The sequence below is a fragment of the Heptranchias perlo genome, chromosome 21 (assembly GCF_035084215.1).
Source record: "Heptranchias perlo isolate sHepPer1 chromosome 21, sHepPer1.hap1, whole genome shotgun sequence".
Taxonomy (NCBI): domain Eukaryota; kingdom Metazoa; phylum Chordata; class Chondrichthyes; order Hexanchiformes; family Hexanchidae; genus Heptranchias; species Heptranchias perlo.
Window position 1 is genome coordinate 15,175,138 of NC_090345.1, and position 16,789 is coordinate 15,191,926.

The window sequence follows — 16,789 nt, forward strand, 5'->3', positions numbered from 1 at the left end:
CTCTGAATCCAGGTCATTTATGTCAATTATAAACAGTAGCGGTCGCAGTACCGAGCCCTGAAGTTCCCCACTCAGTGTCCATCCCACCCAACATGACTCCTCTAACCTGGAGTTGCTTCTCAGGGAATATTTGGGAGTGAGATTTATACAATAAAAAACTGTGAGGTTAATCACACCAAAATAGTAAGCATATTGTGCGGTGATTACTTATAAGGCATGAAAATTATTCCCATTTTAAAGCCAAACCGAAATCCCCGATGTACATGGCGCTGAGAGGGCGGAGGAGGGCCGTGATGCGCGCGCACCGAGCAGGATACCCACGTGACCCTCCGGCACCGTGTGCCACTCTAGCATCTGTCCGGCGGCACCGCTCGCTCTGCTCGTTAGTTCCCGTGCTTGTTAAACGGTTGCTATCACCGCCATCTTAGAGGAGTTTAATTCCCGGGATCCTTCGCTGTGGTATTCTCGGCTGGCGAGGTAAAATCAAACAAACCAAAACTCCCCTTCCCACTCAGGCTTGATCTGGTGGCGTATTGTTTTGAAACTGTAATTTGAATTAATTGTGTGTTTCTCCTCATCGTCTGACCAGGTCAGGGTTCCACCTACGAATTTAATGGGAATGAGATGGGGGTGGGGGGGGAAGAGTCTAAATTGTTTAGAGTAAGTATGGTCAGTACAGTGATGGAGTTGTAACCTATCAGGTACAGGCATTGGAAATCAACACGGAAATTAGGAAAAGAAGCAAAACAAACAGAATCTAGAACAGTACCACCAGATTGCGGTCACTTTCTGTGTTAATCCTCCATTAGCCACTATCCTGTGCTCTGTCCCTTCATTCCTCCATTGACCTATGTCCTGTGCTCTGCCCCTTCCTTCCTCCATTGACCTATGTCCTGTGCTCTGCCCCTTCATTCCTCCATTGACCTATGTCCTGTGCTCTGCCCCTTCCTTCCTCCATTGACCTATGTCCTGTGCTCTGCCCCTTCATTCCTCCATTGACCTATGTCCTGTGCTCTGCCCCTTCATTCCTCCATTGACCTATGTCCTGTGCTCTGCCCCTTCATTCCTCCATTGACCTATGTCCTGTGCTCTGTCCCCCTCATTCCTCTCTTGGTTGCTGTCACCTGCTCTGTCTAGTCCTCCCTTGGCTACTGTCGTGTATTTTGTCCCTTCATTCCTCCATTGAATGATGTCCGGTGCTCTGTCCCCTCATTCCTCCCTTGGCCTCTATCTCGTGCTTTACCCTTCATTCCTTCGTTGACCACTGCCTCATGCTGTGTCTCTTCATTTTCCCAATGAACGCTGCCTCGTGTTCTGACCTTTCATTCTTCCTATGAAAGCTCTCATGCTCTGTCCCTTTATTCCCCATTGATCATTGTCTCATGCTCTGCCTCTTCATTTCCTCATGGAAAGTTGTCTTGTGCTCTGTCCCTTCATTCCCTCATTGACCGCACCGCTGACTCTTCATTCTATTAACTGTTGCAGCCCTTCATTCTCCCATTGACCGCTGTCTTGTTCTGCGTCCCTTCATTCATCTATTGACTGCTGCCTCTTGCCGAACCCTTAATTTCCCCCATTGACTGCAATGTCCCTTTATCCCTTCATTGTCTGCTGTCTCGTGCCCTCTCCCATGGCGTACCCTTCATTTTCCCCTTGACCACTGCCACGTCCTGTATTTTTTCATTCTCCCACTGACCACTGTTTCATGTTGAGTCCTATGTATCCCAGTACATAGCATTTTATTCCACGTCAGGCACTGCAAGAATTTGATGACCCCACTTTGCTTATTTTTCACCCCCAGCTGTATTAACCCTGTGTAAATCTAGTGATTTTTATGTTTGTAGTGCAAATGTCCAAACAAGATAGTAAATGGACAGAAATAAAATGAACAATAGTACACAAAGCCAATGTAAATGAAATGTGTTTAATATATAAGCAAACAGGTTGCAAATGGAAATCAGAAATTAAAATAACTGACTTAGGGTAATACAGTAGATCAGAAGATATGAAGAGAAATATCAGCAGTTGGCTCACTGTTGGAGGTGTTTGATAGTATCCCCTTTCTAACTGATACTTAAGGTTAGCAAGTGAGTTTTACTAGGTGGGAGTAATTACAGGAAACTGATTCCATTGTGGGCTTCAGCTGGCCTTTGACTTCAGAGCAAAGCTCAAGCAGTCATCGTCATCTGAATCCTAAGATAAGATCATTTTCATTATAATACCTCCCAGCCATTGATTGGGGCAAAAATTGCTCTGAGTGGCAAACCAACAGGCAAGCCAAGGCTTCTTCGACAGCACCTCCCAAATCCGCGACCTCTACCACCTAGAAGGACAAGGGCAGCAGGCACATGGGAATAACACCACCTGCACGTTCCCCTCCAAGTCACACACCATCCCGACTTGGAAATATATCGTCGTTCCTTCATCGTCGCTGGGTCAAAATCCTGGAACTCCCTAACAGCACAATGGGAGAACCTTCACCACACGGACTGCAGCGGTTCAAGAAGGCGGCTCACCACCACCTTCTCAAGGGCAATTAGGGATGGGCAATAAATGCCGGCCTCGCCAGCGACGCCCACATCCCATGAACAAATTTTTTTAAAGTACTTGCCGCTCCATAGATTCATACTAACCCACTAACTTACATCTTTTCATCAGCCACTTCCTTGAATAGGAAGCAAAGAAGAGCCCAGCATCAGTTCAAGCGAAGCTATGAATCTGGGAGAAGGGAGAGGATGTATCTGTACCCTCGACCAATCAGATCGCAGCATTTTAGACACATTGTGATCACTGTCTCTGCAGGCTTGAATTGTTAAACCAGGAAGTGAATGGTACAACATTAAAACCAATGTAAAAACAGTTATAGATAGCGAAAAAAAAAGGGTAAGAAATAATTGAATTAAATAAAAGAGACAGAAGGGAAAAGTAAAAAAATAGTTTTAATTTTTAAAGAAAACAATTAAAATAAGGAGTAATGAGACTCCACATTTTTAAAAGTTAATTTTTAGTTATTTGGTAGTATTAAGACTTACGTGCTGTTAAATCTTAGTTTAGATCTGGTATTTTTAAGTGTACCTGTTTTGTGGCATAATTAGTTACTTTCCATCTGGACGGATAATCAAATTGGCCCTGGTTCAATTATTTTCCTGATTGCAGCATGTGATATACCTTTAATTCGAAGGAGCAAGTTCCGGATTCACTGCGCTTGTGCAAATGCTGGAACTTGTTCCTCCATTTCGCCACTGAACTGTTGAGCTCACCGTTATTTCGTGAGCTATTTCTGCCCCATTATTTTTTATAGAGCTGTGTTTTTTCTTAACATTTAAAAGCTTCACACTGGCAGCACTTTTTTTTAGCATATCGTTTACAATTTCTGTAAATTTCAAAACATTGGAAACAGACTATAAGTTGAAACAGGAAAACAGGCGGTCAATAAACAATTAATGGTCAAGGTATAAACATTTTAAAAAATAGTTTTACAAAGGAGATACGGTGTTGTATATTCTTATCTCAGCATTTTTAGTAGGTTACATTGTTGTGCATAGTTGTGCATATTTGTACACAGGTCTGAGTCAGCAATGGGACAGCACGATTGAACAGAGACATAGGATCTATCCAACTTTTTCCATTACAGCACTAGAACATAGGGATGATATAGGAAATGGTGCAAATGAGTGTATCTACTTGGTTAGTGTTAACAAATAGGAAGGGAACTGTTACTCTATTGGAAGTATATTATAGACCATTAAACCATACAACAGGGCCATAATAATAGATGATTTCAATTATCTGAAGGTAGACTGTGGTAAGAGTAATGAAAGTGTCAAAGAAAGAAAGGAGTTACTACAATGTTTTCAGATCTGCTTTCTAGATCAATATGTTTTTAGTTCAACGAGGAAAGAGGCAATCCTGGATCAAGTTCTAGGAAATGAAGTGGAATAGTTAGGTAATGTAAGGGTAGGACAACATCTAGGAAAGAGCGACCGTAACATAATTAGTTTTGATAAACAAATTAAAAAGAAGGAGCAATCCGAGAGAGAGCTACTTGATTGGGAAAAAAAGCCAATTTAAATTATATAAAAAGTGAAGTAGCCCAGATAAACTAGAAAGAAGAATTGGCCAATAAGACAATGTGCAAACAGTTGAAAACGTTCAAACAGGAGATGATTAGCATACAGACTACACAAATTGGCACAGGTAAAGATGGTGTAGGAAAAGCTGGAATTGCTTGAATGAGTTGAGAAATCATATTGAAAATCAGACTGGGGGGGAATACACACGAAAAGTCTAGGGATAATAACAGAAGAAAATCAAGCAAAATAGAAAAAAAAGACAAAAAAAAATGAAAAGACTGGCAGGTAACACAAAGGAAAATAGTGATGGATTTTATGAGCAGACAAAAAGTAAAAGAATAAAGAAAGAGTAGGTCAAATAGAGATGAAAAAGGAACTCAGCTTGTGGTGGATGAAGGATTGGCAGAGTTATTAAATGATTACTTTGCCTCAGTTTTCACAGAATGGTAGTGCGATTGAAAGGGTATAAGAGGAGGTGAAGCAATTAGATAGAATAACTATAAATAAGGAAGTTGTACTGAAAAAATTGATGTAACTTAGTGGAAAAGGCTTATGGCCCTGACGGCATGAATCCAAGAATGCTGAAAGAAGTCATATCAGAAATAGAGGCTATGACCAATATTTCAAACATTAGATCTGGAAGTTGTGCCAGAACACTGGAGGGTTGCCAATGTAACACCTCTGCTCAAAAGGGGTAAAGGGATAAACCAAGTAACTATAAATCAGTATGCCCAACACCTGTAGTGGGTAAACTAGTAGCATAATATCAATACTCCCCTAGAAAGATGCAGGTTAATTAAAAACAGCCAGCATGGATTTGTAAAAGGCAAGTCGTGTCTGACAAGTTTAATCGAATTCTTTGAGGAAATTACGGAATTTATTGATAAAGGAAATTCCATGGTTGTTGTGTATATGGATTTTCAAAAGGCATTTGATTAAAGTGCTATATTGGAGGCATGCTTATAAAATAAAGACACATAAAGAGAGTATGGCAACATGGATAGTAAATAGGTTAAAGGATAGAAAACAGAGTAGCGTTTAATGGATGTTTTTTGCATTGCAAGGATGTATATAGTAGTGTCCCCAGAGGTCAGTGTTAGAACCATTGTTCTTAATATATAAAAGTGACCTTTAATTAGGTAGAGGGCACAATATCAAAATTTGTAGATGACACAAAAATATGGATTGCTATCTGTGAACAGTACTGTTAGCAACTTCAGGAAAACATAGACATTTGATTAGGCAGATAGATGCAAGATAACATTTAATGCAGAGAAATGTGAGATGAAACATTTTGGGAGGATGAGTAGGAGAGGACATATACACCAAATGGTAAAACTTTAAAAGGAGTACAGGAACAGTGTGTGTTGGGGTTCAGATACATACATTTTTAAAAGAAAAGTTGATAAAGCTATTTTTAAAAAAATCTTGGTTCCTAGGTTTTATAAATGGAGGCATAAATTACAAAAGCATAGAATTAATGCTAGAACTATACTAAGCATTGGTTAGGTTGCAATAATTAGAATATTGTATCCAGTTTTAGGAAAGGTATCAACACCATTGAGAGGGTGCAGGAAGATTCACTAAGATGATCTCAGGCATGAGAGGCTTTAGCTATGAGGAGCCACTGGAGAAATTGGGGCTATTTCTATTGCTCAGTGAGTTGTTAACGAGGGCATACATTTCAGACCATTACCAAAAGAATAACAGGAAAGCTTAAGAGATTTTTTTTAACAATGAGACTTGTTAGGACATGGAATGCCTTACTAGAAACAGTGGTGGAAGCAGAATCTGTAATAATTTTTAAAAGGGAGGTAATTTAATATTCAAAAAGCAAAAAGAATATGAGGAAAGTGGAGGGGAATGGAATTTAGTGTAATCATAGTATGTTATAGCACAGAAGGAGGCCATTCAGCCCATTGTGCCTGTGCTGGCTTTTTGGTAGAGCTATCCAATTAGTCCCACTCCCTTGCTCTTTCCCTATAGCCCTGTAATTTTTTTCCCTTCAAGTATTTATCCAATTCCCTTTTGTAAGTTATTATTGAATCTGCTCCCGCCACCCTTTCAGGCAGTGCATTCCAGATCATAACAACTCTGTGCTTAAAAAAATGTTTCCTCATGTCGCCTCTGGTTCTTTTGCCAATCACCTTAAATCTATGTCCTCTGCTTACTGACCCTTTTGCCACTCGAAACAATTTCTCCTTATTTACTCTATCAAAACCGTTCACGACTTTGAACACCTCTATCAAATCTCCTCTTAACCTTTTCTGCTCTAAGGAGAACAACCCCAGCATCTCCAGTCTCTCTACATAACTGAAGTCCCTCATACCTGGTACCATTCTAGTATATCTCTTCTGCACCCGCTCCAAGGCCTTGAAATCCTTCCTAAAGCGTGGAGACCAGAATTGAACACAATACTCCAGCTGAGGCCTAACCAGTTGTTTTATAAAGGTTTAGCACAGCTTCCTTGCTTTTGTACTCTGTGCCTCTATTACTAAAGCCCAGGATCCCATATGCTTTTGTAACAGCCTCCTCAACTTGTCCTGTTACCTTCAAAGATTTGTGCACATACATCGAGTTACATCGAAACTACAGCACAGAAACAGGCCATTCGGCCCAACTGGTCTATGCCGACGATTATGCTCCACACGATCCTCCTCCCTCCCTAACTTCATCTAACCCTTTCACAGATACCCTTCTATTCCTTTCTCCATCATGTGCTTATCTAGCTTCCCCTTAAATGTATCTATTCTATTTGCCTCAACAATTCCTTTTAGCAGCGCATTCCACATTCTTACCACTCTTCGGATAAAGAAGTTTCTCCTGAATTCACTATTGGATTTATGAGTGAATATTTTATATTTATGATCTCTAGTTTTGGACACCCTCCCCCCCCCCCCCCCCCCACAAGGGCTAGACATAGAGAAAATGTTTCTACATCAAACCCTATCATTATCTTAAAGACCTCTATCAGGTCATCCCTCAGCCTTCTCTTTTCTAGAGAAAAGAGCCCAAGCCTGTCCAGCCATTCCTGAAAAGGATATTCTCTCAGTTCTGGAATCATCCTTGTGAATCTTTTTTGCACCCCCTCTAATGCCTCTATATCTTTATAATATCGAGACTAGAACTGTGCACGGTACTCCAAGTGTGGTCTAGCCAATGTTCTACACAAGTTTAACATAACTTCTTTGCTTTTCAATTCTATCCCTCTAGAAATGAACCCTAGTGCTTGATTTGCCTTTTTGATGCCTTTATCAACTTGCATCGCTATTTTAGTGATTTGAGTATCTGTACCCCTAGAACCCTTTGCTCTTCTATCCTGTTTAGACTCTTATTACCCAAGCAGTATGTGGTCTCCTTATTCTTCCTACCAAAATGCACCACCTCACACTAATCTATATTGAAGTTCATTTGCCAATTACATGCCCATTCTGCAAGTTTATTAATGTCCTCTTGCATTTTGACACATTCATCCTTTGCATTAACTAAATCCCCCAATTTGGTGTCATCTGCAGATTTTGAAATTGTACTTCTGATTTCTGAATCCAAATCATTAATGTATACGGTGAACAGCAGTGGTCCTAGCACCAATCCCTGTGGAACACCACTTCCCACCTTTTGCCAGTCTGAGTAGCTACCCTTAACCCCTACTTTCTGTTTTCAGTTTTGTAGCCAACTTGCTATCCATTCTGCTACCTGACTCCACATTCTTTTCTTGAGTCTACAGTGTGGTACCTTATCGAAGACCTTTTGAAAATCCAAATATACTACATCTATTACATTACCCTCGACTACTCTTTCTATTACTTCTTCAAAGAATTCAATAAGGTTGGTCAAGCATGACTTTCCCTTCTGAAATCTGTGCTGACTATTCTTTATTATATTTTCATTCTCTAAATGTCTTTCTATTACATCTTTGAGTGTAGATTCCATTATCTTACTTACCACTGACATTAAGCTAACTATAGTTCCCTGGACTTGTTCTATCTATCTCCATTTTTAAATCTAGGAATAACATTAGCTGACCAGCAGTCCTCTGGCACTATTCCCTTTTCTAGTGAATTTTTATATATATGTAATAGTGCCTCTGCTATCTCCTCCCTAACTTTTTTTCATATTCGTGGATGCAATCCATCTGGGCCAGGGGTCTTATCCTCCCTAAGTTTGATCAGTTTATCAATTATCTCCCCCCTTTCTATCTTAAATGCTTTAATATCTTTTTTGATCTCATAAGAAGAACATAACAGTCCCATACGGCCCCTCGAACCTGCTCCGCCATTCAATAAGATGATAGAATCATAGAATGGTTACAGCACAGATGAAGGCCATTCAGCTCATCGAGGCCATTCAGCTCATCGAGCCCGTGCTGGCTCTTTGTAAGAGCAATCCAGTTAGTCCCATTCCTTCGCTCTTTCCCCGTAGGCCTGCAAATTTTTTCCCTTCAAGTGTTTATTCAATTTCTTTTCAAAAGCCACGATCAAATCTGCTGCCATCAACCTTTCAGGTAGCGCATTCCAGATCATAACCACTCGCTGCGTAAAAAAAGTTTTTCCTCATGTCGCCTTTGGTTCTTTTGCCAATCACCTTAAATCTGTGTCCTCTGGTTCTCGACCCTTCCGCCAATGGGAACAGTTTCTCTTTATTTACTTTATCTAAACCCTTCATGATTTTGAACATTTCTATCAAATCTCCTCTCAACCTTCTCTGCTCTAAGGAGAACAACTCCAGCTTCTCCAGTCTATCCATGTAACTGAAGTCCCTCATCCTGCAACCATTCTAGTGAATCTTTTCTGCACCCTCTTTAAGGCCTCACATCCTTCTTAAAGTGCGGTGCTCAGAATTGGACACAGTATTCCAGCTGTGGCCGAACCAATGTTTTACAACAGTTCAACATAACTTCCTTGCTTTTGTACTCTATGCCTCTATTTATAAAGCCCAGGATCCCTTATGCTTTTTAACCGCTTTCTCAACCTGTCCTGCCACCTTCGAAGATTTGTGCACATATACCCCAGGTCTCTCTGTTCCTGAACCCCCTTTGGAATTGTACCATTTAGTTTATATTGCTTCTCCTCATTCTTCCTGCCAAAATGTATCAATTCGTACTGCTCTGTGTTGAATTTCATCTGCCATGTGTCCGCCCATTCCACCAGCCTGTGTGTTCTCTTGAAGTCTAGTACTGTCCTCCTCACTGTTTACTACACTTCCAAGTTTTGCGTCATCTGCAAATTTTGAAATTGTGCCCTGTACATCCAAGTCCAAGTCATTGGTATATATCAAAAAAAGCAGTGGTCCTGGTACCGACTCCTGGGGAACACGACTGTATACCTTCCTCCAGTCTGAAAAGCAACCGTTCACCACTACTCTCTGTTTCCTGTCATTTAGCCAATTTCGTATCCATGCTGCCACTTCCCCTTTTATTCAATGGGCTTCAATTCTGCTGACAAGCCTATTATGTAGCACTTTATCAAATGCCTTTTGAAAGTCCATATACACAACAACAATCGCACTGCCTTCATCAATCCTCTCTGTTACCTCATCAAAAAAACTCAATCAATTTAGTTAAACAGGATTTGCCTTTAACAAATCTGTGCTGGCTTTCCTTTATTAATCCACACTTGGCCAAGTGATTATTAATTTTGTTCTGGATTATCGTTTCTAAAAGCTTCCCCACCACTGAGGTTAAACTGACTGGCCTGTAGTTGCCAGGTTTATCCTTACACCCTTTTTTTGAACAAGGGTGTAATATTTGCAATTCTCCAGTCCATATCTAAGAAGGATTGGAAGATTATTGCCAGCACCTCTACAATTTCCACCCATACTTCCCTCAGCAATCTAGGATGCATCCCATCTGGACCAGGTGACTTATTGACTGGCTGCACTTAAAGTAGATGAGAGCATTGGAGACTGCATTTTGTACATTCCAAATACCCATGCCCTGCCAGGTGAGCCTGCCTAATGTCCTGCCCACCTTGTTAGTCTCCCTGGTAAATACGGAGGTAAAGTAACTATTCAATATTTCTGCCATTTCGCTGACGTTACCTCTGAGTTTATCTTGTGCATCCCTTAGTGGCCCTTTCCCTTATCTGATTTTTCCTTTGTAATTTATTTGTCTGTAGAATACTTTACTGCTTCTTTTTATATTCCTTGATAATTTAATGTTGTAGTTCCTCTTTGCTTTCCTAATTGTTTTTTTTGACTTCTTTCCTAACCTCTTCGTATTTCCTTTTGTCATCATCTCCTTTATTGTCTGTGTTCTTAGAACATGCGTTTTTCCTTAGTTTCAATTTTACCCTTTTTTCTTTATTCATCCATGGTGTTTAATTATTGGCTAGTTTGTTCTTGCTTTTTAGAGGAATATATTTCTTCTGAACGCAATTGGTTGTCATTTTAAATATGACCCACTGCTGTTCTGTTTCTTTATCAATTTTTTTTTCCAGTTTACCTGCCTTAATTCCATTCTCTTCCCCTCGAAATTAGCTTTTTTCCAATCTATTACTTCAGTCTTTGTCTTATGTCTTTCTCAATCATTATTTTAAACCTTATTATGTTATGATCGGTATTGCATAGTTGTTCCCCTACCCCTACTTCTCTTATCTGTCCTGGTTCAATTCCCATTATTAGATCCAGCAGTGATACCTCTCTTATTGGGCTTCTCACATACTGGGTAAGAAAGGAGTCATGTACACATTGTGAAAACTCCATTCCCTTTTCTCCTTTCCTTATCTCTTTTTGCCAGTTTATTTGGGGGTAGTTGAAATCTCCCATAATTATTATTAGATGTTTTTTACTCATTTCATAGATTTGTCCAGATATTTCATCCTCCACTTCCCTTCCACTATTAAGTGGTCTGTAGAATATACCTATTAATGTAATTGATCCCTTCTTATCCTTCATCTCAATCATATATGGATTCTGTTTCTATCTTAATGTTACTTATGTCCTCTTTTCCTATTGCCATTATTTTGTCTCTAATTAGTACAGCTACCCACCCCCTTCTTCCTTCCCCATCCTTTCTAAATACATCATATCCTGCAATATTTAACTGCCAGTCCTATTCTTTATGTAGCCATGTTTCAGTTATCTCTATTACATCTGGCTTCACGCTATGAATTATTGCTTCCAGTTTCTCCGTTTTGTTTTGGATGTTGTGCACATTGCTGTACAGGCAATTTAATTTGTTTTTAATAATTGTTCCCTCCCTTTGCTTTTAACAGTCATTTTGCACTTATGTTACTTATGTCCCCCAGGTGTCTCTGTTCCTGTACCCCCTTCAAAATTGTACCATATAGTTTACATTGCTTCTCTTCATTCTTCTTACCAAAATGCATCACTTCACACTTCTCTGCATTAAATTTAATCTGCCATGTGTCTGCCCATTTCACCAGTCTGTCTATGTCCTCCTGAAGTCTGTTACTATCCTCCACATTGTTTACTACATTTCCGAGTTTCATGTCACCTGCGAGCTTCTAAATTATGCCCTGTATACCCAAGTCCAGGTCATTAATATATATGAAACAGAGCAGTGGGCCTAATATGATCCCTGGGAAATACCATTGTATACTTCCCTCCAGTCTGAAAAACAACCATTCACCACTACTTTCTGCTTTCTGTCCCTTAGCCAATTTTGTGTCCACGCTGTCACTGCCCCTTTAATCCCATGGACTTTAATTTTGCTAACAAGTCTATTAGGTGGTACTTTGTCAAATGCCTTTTGAAAGTCCATGTACACATCAACCGCACTACCCTCATCAACCCTCTCCATTACTTCATCAAAGAACTCAGTCAAGTTAGTCAAACACGATTTTCCTTTAACAAATCATGCTGACTTTCATTTATTAGCCCATACTTTTCCAAGTGACAATTAATTTTGTCCTGGATTATTGTCTCTAAAAGTTTCCCTACCACCAACGTTAGTCTGACTGGCCTGTAATTGCCCTTTTTTGAACAAGGGTGTAACATTTGCAAACCTCCAGTCATCTCATACCTAAGAAGGTTTGGAAGATTGTGGCCTGAGCCTCCGCAATTTCCACCCTTACTGCCCTCAGTAACCTAGGATGCATCCCATCTGGACCGGGTGACTTTTCTACTTTGAGTACTGCCAACCTTTTAAGTACGTCCTCTTTATCTATTTTTATCCTATCCAATATTGCTACTACCTCCTTCTTTACTGCTACATTGGCAGCATCCTCTTCTCTCGTGAAGACAGATGCAATGTATTCATTTAGCACCTCAGCCATACCCTCTACCTCCACAAGAAGATCTCGCTTTTTGTCCCTAATTGGCTCCACCCTTCCTTTGACTGCCGTTTTACTATTTATATGTTTAGAAAAGTATTTTGGGTTCCCTTTTATGTTAGCCGTTCATCAATTCCCGTACCCTCTCTTTGCCCCTTTTATTCCCTTTTTTAGATCTCTTCTGTACTTTCTGTATTTAGCTTGGTTCTCTACTGTATTATGAATCTTACAATTGTCATAAACCTCCTTTTTCTGTTTCATTTTAATTTCTATATCTTTAGTCATCCAGGGAGCTCTAGCTTTCCTTCCTTTCCCCCTTGTGGGAATGCGTCTACTCTGTATGCGAACCATCTCCTCCTTGAAGGTCTCCCATTACTCAATTACTGTTTTGTGTGCCAATTTTTGATTCCAATCCACCAGGGCAAGATCCCTTTTTGACTTACTGAAATTAGCTCTCCTCCAGTTTAGTATTTTTATGCTTGATTGTTCCTTGTCCTTTTCCATAACTATTCTAAACCTAATGATATTATGATCACTGTTCCCCAAATGCACTGAAACATACTCCACTTGCCCTACTTCATTCCCCAGAACTAGATCCAGCACTGCTTCCTTCCTCATTGGGCTGGAAACACTCTGATCAAGAAAGTTCTCTTGTATACATTTCAGGAAATTGTCCCCCTCTTTGCCCCCTTTACACTGTTACTATCCCAGTCTATAATGGGATAATTGAAGTCCTACTTCTATGCTGTAAAGTGCTATGTAGGGATGTGCTGTTGGATTTGTGAAGGACACCTTTTGTATAATGCTCCAGAAATGGAGTCCAGACTTCTTGATGCTTTCTCAGTTCTAACTGGAGTCCGTACATCACATACTGCTGACAGGTACTTATCTCACAAATGCTTACAACAACAACTTGCATTTATATATCGCCTTTAACATAGTAAAACATCCCAAAGTGCTTCACAGGAGCGTTATCGAACAAAATTTGACACCGAGCCACATAAGGAGATATTAAGACAGGTGACCATAAGCTTGATCAGAGAGGTAGGTTTTATGGAGCATCTTAAAGGAGAAGCAGTTTAGGGAGGGAATTGTACATGTTTGTGGTGGGAGAAGTAAGGTTTCACTGTGGTGGAGATGTGTAGCAGTGAGAATTGTGCTAATCTATGTATCTCAGGTAGATCTTGCAGTGGTGGAGATAAGTCCAGCAGTCAGGGCAATGGATCTATAAGAACACCAATGCAATGGTCTTTATAGTACCATGCGTCTCTGCTCAAAAAATAGTTGGATTTGGGGGATGGTCTGTATAAGTGTGTCAGTCTGGTTCCAGCATTCATCCAATAGGGAGGGGCTGAAACTATGAAACTTGTGAGTTGTGATATATTTGGTATTCAAGTTTGAGTTGACCCTCATGTATTTTACTGCAAGGGTTGATTATGAGGGCTTTTCCCAAAATTTCCTTCCATTCTTTTTTGGTCATTTGAAAAACTAGATCTCACTGTCATTTCTTTTAGACTTTCTGTGGGTTTTGTCGATGTGGGGGTGAATGCAGTGTACAATGCAAATGTTTACAGATATCTTGAGGAATCAATGAGTAGCTCTAGAGAGGTTGGCTCTTGTTGAAGTTTGCAGAGTATCACTGGTCCATGGAGGTACCTGAGGACATCCTGCGGAATGAGATGACATTTGGCATTAATTGCTGAAAGGACCCTTGTGAAGAAGCTGGCCAAACCTCGTGATGTCCTTCTCATGCCAGGCTCTGAATCCATTTGCTTGTGACTAGTATACTATGAGTTCTTTTGCCAGATTGGGGAGAAGGGTAACATACCCAGTGGAATCATCAGTCTTGTACACGCCTTCTTCCAGATCAGTAGTGTTAATATAACTATAGCGTGCTTCTTTACCCGTCTAATCTCTTGTGAAGATGTATAAAGGACAGATTAAACAGGAGATTAGATTGGGAGGTTTCATACCCAGCCAAGGTTCTGCAGTACGGTTATATTCCAAGACATACTATTGCTGAATTGGGCTGTTCAGTAATTGTGTCTACGACATGAGAGATCCAGTTTTATTTATAATGGTAAAAATTAAGACTTTTTTTTCTGGTGATAAGTGTCACAATTATCGCCATTTGCAGAATGGTGACGATATCTTCACTAGAAGATTAAATACGTCAGATTACTACCAGAATGGATTATTGGGAAGTAACTTTGCTCTGCATGTTATGTTTCACTTCACATTCATTATATTTTTAGTGACTGTTGCTCCCCATGCTTAACATTTTTTTGCCCAGAATGTAGAGCTGTTACGTCACTGACGTGTTTGCAATGAATAATATTGCACAAAGCAATGTGATCAGAATACATTGAACCTTAATCGTGAGATCACACAAAATGTTAGAGAAACATTTAGTTCTAAAAAGAGTAACTTTTACGAAGTGAATGTGGATTTTGGTACTGCAACAGTTACAAATGAATTATGTATCTCTCAAAGGGATATCTTGTATAATGTGTAGGATTCTGTTTATACAGTGAGTAGGAGTAGTTTACAGCATGAACATGTGAGGCTGCCTTACTGAAAACCACTTACAAAGTTCAGGTGTTTTTGGACAGAAGAATTTCCCAAAGCAACAGAATGGCCCTAGAATGAGCCTATTTATAGCATTTTCCCACAGGGAGTAGTTGGAACAGATAGAAAATCAAATTTCTGTTCTGTTTGATAAAACTGGCCATAAAGGGGCACATTAGGCACAGCTCCACCTCAGCACAAGACAATTTTTCTCAAGGCAGTCCCTTTATATCTATTGGGAAAAGCAATTGAGATAAAACGCTCCTGTTATAAAACAGTGTATCTCTGACTTACTGCATTGGGAGATTTGTATAAAAAAGAGAATATATAAAGGAAGATTTTGTAATTGTGTAAAATGTTACTGTGGTATTGAGATCGCAGATATTTAACAACAACAACTTGCATTTATATAACATCTTTAACATAGTAAAATATCCCAAGTCGCTTCAGAGGCGTTATCGAAGAAAATTTGACACCGAGCCATATAAGGAGATAGAACAGGTGACCAAAAGCTTGGTCAAAGAGGTAGGTTTTAAGAAGCATCTTAAAGAAGGAGAGAGAGGTAGAAAGGCTGGAGAGGTTTAGGCAAGGAATTCCAGAGCTTGGGGCCTAGGCAGCTGAAGGCACGGCCGCCAATGATGGAGTGATGAAAATCGGGAAAATGCCTTCCCCAATAGGTGTAAAGTGATTGCCTTGAAGAAAGCTGTCTTGTGCTATGGTGGAACTGTGCCTAATTTAATGAGATACACAAATATCAGATGTTTTTAAAAAATCACTTTTTAAAATATTTTTTTCTAATGGATAGCCCCACTCCAGAATGTTGCTTCTGTAAGTCATAAAGAACAATATTGTACAGTAATGATGGGCATGTTGTAGCAAGATATTTTATGTAGTTTGTCACTGCACTAGAGAGCTATTAACTTTTTTCTGAATTTTGTGCTCGTCAAGTTGAAAGATGTTAACGCTAGGGAATGGAACACTTTGCATTTCAAGCACTGTTATCAGGATCAAGCAATCCCAGGTCAAGTAAAGCGCAGTTAGATTCAGAGCAAAGCTCTCTCTCTCAAAAATGGCGTGTCTTAAACCCAACCTCAGAAAAACAATCCAACGACACTTGTGTGACATTTTTCAATTTCTGACAACAACCACCCTGTGACCTCTGGGTGGGGTTGGCTGCATTGCTTAAAGGGGCCAGAGATAAGAAGATTGAATGGTCATTCATCTCTACAGTAGGATATTGCTGGTTCAAAATGGCTCCCACACTTGCATACACTGCACTTCATGATTGGCAAAATGAACAAATAGAAAATAGCAAAGTATGAAAACGCAAAGACTACATACACTCAATCAATCATAAAGAAGAAAATTACAGACACAAAAATGTCATTGTATAGATAGATATAAACTTGCAGGCTATATATTTATACTGCATAAATATCGTTGTTTACCTCAGTGTAAAATATAAAAGAACATGTGCCGCACAATTATTATACATCCAATTCATATTTGTTGTCTTTAATATTTTTATGAAATAACCCCAGAGTACAAAGTTAACACTCATTATTGCCTGTTTCCCCTCAAAAGGTAAAAACAAAACTTTTAGGGGTGCTGTCCCCAGTATACTCCTTGGGAAATCTGAAATCAGCTAATGCTAACAGTAGCAAGTTAATGTTGAACAAAAACAAATCTTACTACTTTGCAGATGTGTTAATATTTGCAGCGTCCAGGTTTGAATACGTAGACTAAAATAAGGAAAACTCTTAAGTGCTGGACTTCTGAAATAAAAGAAAAAATGATGAAATATACTGGCGGTCAGTCAACATCTGTAAAGTGAACCGACAGATTGATGTTTTGGGTTTATCCCCTTTGTCAGTAGACACCCAAAATGCCAGGGTCTGTCTTTTTTCTTTGCAG

At 39.7% G+C, this 16,789-nt stretch overlaps 1 protein-coding gene across 6 annotated transcripts in view; it reads left to right on the forward strand.

Annotated features, from left to right (window-relative positions):
- The first annotated feature begins 350 nt into the window (after nucleotides 1-350).
- fam204a (family with sequence similarity 204 member A) overlaps nucleotides 351-16,789 on the forward strand; it is a 70,704-nt gene continuing 54,265 nt past the window's right edge. For 2 of the 6 annotated variants that reach the window (XM_068002135.1, XM_068002136.1), the window contains exon 1: nucleotides 371-477. The gene's annotated coding sequence lies outside the window, so the exon portion shown is untranslated. Of the gene's footprint in view, nucleotides 478-16,789 lie in introns of all 6 variants that reach the window. The other 4 variants (XM_068002131.1, XM_068002130.1, XM_068002134.1 and 1 more) reach the window with 4 other exon arrangements.